This window comes from Megachile rotundata, chromosome 11 (genome assembly GCF_050947335.1).
Source record: "Megachile rotundata isolate GNS110a chromosome 11, iyMegRotu1, whole genome shotgun sequence".
Taxonomy (NCBI): Eukaryota; Metazoa; Arthropoda; class Insecta; order Hymenoptera; family Megachilidae; genus Megachile; species Megachile rotundata.
In genome coordinates, this window is record NC_134993.1 from 398,983 (window position 1) to 407,477 (window position 8,495).

The window sequence follows — 8,495 nt, forward strand, 5'->3', positions numbered from 1 at the left end:
ACACAATCACAATCACACAATCACAATCACAATCACGATCACACAGTCACGATCACACAATCACGATCACACGATCACGATCACACAATCACAATCACACAATCGTTATCACACAATCACGATCACACAATCACCATCACACAATCAAGGCCACACAATGACGATCACACAATCACCATCACACAATCACAATCACACAATCACGATCACACAATCACGATCACACAATCACGATCACACAATCACAATCACACAATCACGATCACACAATCACAATCACACAATCACAATCACACAATCACAATCACACAATCACAATCACACAATCACAATCACACAATCACAATCACGATCACACAGTCACGAACACACCATCACGATCACACAATCAAGGTCACACAATGACGATCACACCATCACCATCACACAATCACGACCACACAATCACGATCACACAATCACGATCACACAATCACGTTCACACAATCACAAACACACAGTCGCGATCACTCGATCACGATCACACAATCACGATCACACAATCACGAACACACAATCACGATCACACAATCACAATCACACAATCACAATATCACAATCGCAATCACACAATCACAATATCACAATCAGACAATCACACAATCACGCTCACACTATCACGATCACACAATCACGATCACACAATCACGATCACACAATCACGATCACACAATCACGATCACACAATCACGATCACACAATCACCATCACACAATCACCATCACACAATCACAATCACACAATCAAGGTCACACAATGACGATCACACAATCACCATCACACAATCACGACCACACAATCAGGATCACACAATCACGATCACACAATCACGTTCACACAATCACAAACACACAGTCGCGTTCACTCGATCACGATCACACAATCACGATCACACAATCACGATCACACAAACACGATCACACGATCACAATCACACAATCACAAACACACAGTCGCGATCACACGATCACGATCACACGATCACGATCACACGATCACGATCACACGATCGCGATCACACGATCACGATCGCACGATCACGATCACACGATCACGATCACACAATCACAATCACACAATCAAGGTCACACAATGACGATCACACCATCACCATCACACAACCACGACCACACAATCACGATCACACAATCACGATCACACAATCACGATCACACAATCACGATCACACGATCACGATCACACGATCACGATCACACAATCACAATCACACAATCAAGGTCACACAATGACGATCACACAATCACCATCACACAATCACGATCACACAATCACAAACACACAGTCGCGATCACTCGATCACGATCACACAATCACGATCACACAGTCACTATCACACAATCACAATCACACAATCACAATATCACAATCGCAATCACAGAATCACAATAACACAATCAGACAATCACACAATCACACAATCACACAGTCACACAATCACGATCACACAATCATGATCACACAATCACGATCACACAATCACGATCACACAATCACGATCACACAATCACAATCACACAATCAAGGTCACACAATGACGATCACACAATCACCATCACACAATCACGATCACACAATCACGATCACACAATCACGATCACACAATCACAAACACACAGTCGCGATCACACGATCACGATCACACAATCACGATCACACAGTCACGATCACACAATCACAATCACACAATCACGATCACACAATCACAATCACAATCACGATCACACAGTCACGATCACACCATCACGATCACACGATCACCATCACACAATCACGATCACACAATCACAATCACACAATGACGATCACACCATCACCATCACACAATCACGACCACACAATCACGATCACACAATCACGATCACACAATCACGTTCACACAATAACAAACACACAGTCGCGATCACTCGATCACGATCACACAATCATGATCACACAGTCACGATCACACAATCACAATCACACAATCACAATGTCACAATCGCAATCACACAATCACAATAACACAATCAGACAATCACACAATCACACAATCACACAATCACGATCACACAATCATGATCACACAATCACGATCACACAATCACGATCACACAATCACGATCACACAATCACGATCACACAATCACCATCACACAATCACGATCAGACAATCACAATCACACAATCACGATCACACAATCACGATCACACAATCACAATCACACAATCAAGGTCACACAATGACGATCACACCATCACCATCACACAATCACGACCACACAATCGCGATCACACAATCACGATCACACAATCACGTTCACACAATCACAAACACACAGTCGCGATCACTCGATCACGATCACACGATCACGATCACACAATCACAATCACACAATCAAGGTCACACAATGACGATCACACCATCACCATCACACAATCACGACCACTCAATCACGATCACACAATCACGATCACACAATCACGATCACACAATCACGTTCACACAATCACAAACACAGAGTCGCGATCACACGATCACGATCACACAACCACGATCACACAGTCACGATCACACAATCACGATCACACAGTCACGATCACACAATCAGAGTCACACAATCACAATCACACAACCACAATCACACAATCACACAGTCACAATCCCACAATCACGACCACACAGTCACGATCACACAATCACAATCATACTATCACAATCACACAATCACATTAACACAATCAGACAATCACACAGTCACACAATCACGATCACACAATCACGATCACACAATCACGATCACACAATCACGATCACACAATCACGATCACACAATCACGATCACACAATCACGATCTCACAATCACAATCACACAATCACAATCACACAATCAAAATCACACAATCACAATCACACAATCAAGGTCACACAATGACGATCACACAATCACCATCACACAATCTCGACCACACAATCACGATCACACAATCACGTTCACACAATCACAAACACACAGTCGCGATCACTCGATCACGATCACACAATCACGATCACACAATCACGATCACTCAATCACAATCACACAATCGTTATCACACAATCACGATCACACAATCACGATCACACAATCACAATCACACAATCACAATCACACAATCAAGGTCACACAATGACGATCACACAATCACCATCACACAATCACGATCACTCAATCACAATCACACAATCACAAACACACAGTCGCGATCACACGATCACGATCACACAATCACAGTCACACAATCACAATCACACAATCACAATCACAATCACGATCACAAAGTCACGATCACACAATCACGATCACACAATCGTTATCACACAATCACGATCACACAATCACCATCACACAATCAAGGCCACACAATGACGATCACACAATCACCATCACACAATCACAATCACACAATCACACTGTCACAATCCCACAATCACGATCACATAATCACGATCACACAGTCACGATCACACGATCACGATCACACAATAACAATCACACAATCACAATCACACAATCACGAGCACACAATCACGATCACACAATCACGATCACACAATCACGATCACACAATCACGATCACACAATCACGATCACACAATCACGATCACACAATCACGATCACACAATCACGATCACACAATCACGATCACACAACCACGATCACACAATCACGATCACACAATCACGATCACACAATCACGATCACACAATCTCAATCACACAATCACAATCACACAATCACACAATCACAATCACACAATCACAATCACACAATCACAATCACACAATCACAATCACACAAACACAATCACACAATCACAATCACACAATCACAATCACACAATCACAATCACACAATCACAATCACACAATCACAATCACACAATCACAATCACACCATCACAATCACAATCACGATCACACAGTCACGAACACACCATCACGATCACACAATCAAGGTCACACAATGACGATCACACAATCACCATCACACAATCACGATCAGACAATCACAATCACACAATCACGATCACACAATCACGATCACACAATCACAATCACACAATCAAAGTCACACAATGACGATCACACCATCACCATCACACAATCACGACCACACAATCACGATCACACAATCACGATCACACAATCACGTTCACACAATCACAAACACACAGTCGCGATCACTCGATCACGATCACACGATCACGATCACACAATCGCAATCACACAATCACGATCACACAATCACGATCATACAATCACGATCACACAAACACGATCACACGATCACAATCACACAATCACAAACACACAGTCGCGATCACACGATCACGATCACACGATCACGATCACACGATCACGATCACACGATCGCGATCACACGATCGCGATCACACGATCACGATCACACGATCACGATCACACAGTCACAATCACACAATCAAGGTCACACAATGACGATCACACCATCACCATCACACACTCACGACCACACAATCACGATCACACAATCACGATCACACAATCACAATCACGCAATCACAATCACACAATCACAATCACACAATCACAATCACACAATCACAATCACACAATCACAATCACACAATCACAATCACACAATCACAATAACACAATCACAATCACACAATCACAATCACACAATCACAATCACACAATCACGTTCACACAATCACAAACACAGAGTCGCGATCACACGATCACGATCACACAATCACAATCACACAGTCAACGCCACTCAATGACGATCACACAATCACCATCACACAATCTCGACCACACAATCACGATCCCACAATCACGATCCCACAATCACGATCACACAATCACGATCACACAATCACGATCACACAATCACCATCACACAATCAAGGCCACACAATGACGATCACACAATCACCATCACACAATCACAATCACACAATCACGATCACACAATCACGATCACACAATCACGATCACACAATCACGATCACACAATCACGATCACACAATCACGATCACACAATCACGATCACACAATCACGATCACACAATCACGATCACACAATCACGATCACACAATCACGATCACACAATCACGATCACACAATCACGATCACACAATCACGATCACACAATCACGATCACACAACCACGATCACACAACCACGATCACACAATCACGATCACACAATCACGATCACACAATCACGATCACACAATCACGATCACACAATCACGATCACACAATCACGATCACACAATCACAATCACACAATCACAATCACACAATCAAAATCACACAATCACAATCACACAATCAAGGTCACACAATGACGATCACACAATCACCATCACACAATCTCGACCACACAATCACGATCACACAATCACGTTCACACAATCACAAACACACAGTCGCGATCACTCGATCACGATCACACAATCACGATCACACAATCACGATCACTCAATCACAATCACACAATCGTTATCACACAATCACGATCACACAATCACGATCACACAATCACAATCACACAATCACAATCACACAATCAAGGTCACACAATGACGATCACACAATCACCATCACACAATCACGATCACTCAATCACAATCACACAATCACAAACACACAGTCGCGATCACACGATCACGATCACACAATCACAGTCACACAATCACAATCACACAATCACAATCACAATCACGATCACAAAGTCACGATCACACAATCACGATCACACAATCGTTATCACACAATCACGATCACACAATCACCATCACACAATCAAGGCCACACAATGACGATCACACAATCACCATCACACAATCACAATCACACAATCACACTGTCACAATCCCACAATCACGATCACATAATCACGATCACACAGTCACGATCACACGATCACGATCACACAATAACAATCACACAATCACAATCACACAATCACGAGCACACAATCACGATCACACAATCACGATCACACAATCACGATCACACAATCACGATCACACAATCACGATCACACAATCACGATCACACAATCACGATCACACAATCACGATCACACAATCACGATCACACAATCACGATCACACAATCACGATCACACAACCACGATCACACAATCACGATCACACAATCACGATCACACAATCACGATCACACAATCTCAATCACACAATCACAATCACACAATCACACAATCACAATCACACAATCACAATCACACAATCACAATCACACAATCACAATCACACAATCACAATCACACAATCACAATCACACAATCACAATCACACAATCACAATCACACAATCACAATCACACCATCACAATCACAATCACGATCACACAGTCACGAACACACCATCACGATCACACAATCAAGGTCACACAATGACGATCACACAATCACCATCACACAATCACGATCACACAATCACGATCACACAATCACGATCACAAAGTCACGATCACACAATCACGATCACACAATCACAATCACACAATCACGATCACACAATCACGATCACACAATCACGATCACACAAACACGATCACACGATCACAATCACACAATCACAAACACACAGTCGCGATCACACGATCACGATCACACGATCACGATCACACGATCGCGATCACACGATCACGATCGCACGATCACGATCACACGATCACGATCACACAATCACAATCACACAATCAAGGTCACACAATGACGATCACACCATCACCATCACACAACCACGACCACACAATCACGATCACACAATCACGATCACACAATCACGATCACACAATCACGATCACACGATCACGATCACACGATCACGATCACACAATCACAATCACACAATCAAGGTCACACAATGACGATCACACAATCACCATCACACAATCACGATCACACAATCACAAACACACAGTCGCGATCACTCGATCACGATCACACAATCACGATCACACAGTCACTATCACACAATCACAATCACACAATCACAATATCACAATCGCAATCACAGAATCACAATAACACAATCAGACAATCACACAATCACACAATCACACAGTCACACAATCACGATCACACAATCATGATCACACATTCACGATCACACAATCACGATCACACAATCACGATCACACAATCACAATCACACAATCAAGGTCACACAAAGACGATCACACAATCACCATCACACAATCACGATCACACAATCACGATCACACAATCACGATCACACAATCACAAACACACAGTCGCGATCACACGATCACGATCACACAATCACGATCACACAGTCACGATCACACAATCACAATCACACAATCACGATCACACAATCACAATCACAATCACGATCACACAGTCACGATCACACCATCACGATCACACGATCACCATCACACAATCACGATCACACAATCACAATCACACAATGACGATCACACCATCACCATCACACAATCACGACCACACAATCACGATCACACAATCACGATCACACAATCACGTTCACACAATAACAAACACACAGTCGCGATCACTCGATCACGATCACACAATCATGATCACACAGTCACGATCACACAATCACAATCACACAATCACAATGTCACAATCGCAATCACACAATCACAATAACACAATCAGACAATCACACAATCACACAATCACACAATCACGATCACACAATCATGATCACACAATCACGATCACACAATCACGATCACACAATCACGATCACACAATCACGATCACACAATCACCATCACACAATCACGATCACTCAATCACAATCACACAATCACGATCACTCAATCACAATCACACAATCACAAACATACAGTCGCGATCACACGATCACGATCACACGATCACGATCACACGATCACGATCACACAATCACAATCACACAATCAACGCCACACAATGACGATCACACAATCACCATCACACAATCTCGACAACACAATCACGATCACACAATCACGATCACACAATCACGTTCACACAATCACAAACACACAGTCCCGACCACTCGATCACGATCACACAATCACAATCACACAGTCACGATCACAACAATCACAATCACACAATCACAATATCACAATCGCAATCACACAATCACAATAACACAATCAGACAATCACACAATCACACAATCACACAATCACACAATCACACAATCACGATCACACGATCACGATCACACGATCACGATCACACGATCGCGATCACAAGATCACGATCGCACGATCACGATCACACGATCACGATCACACAATCACAATCACACAATCAAGGTCACACAATGACGATCACACCATCACCATCACACAACCACGACCACACAATCACGATCACACAATCACGATCACACAATCACGA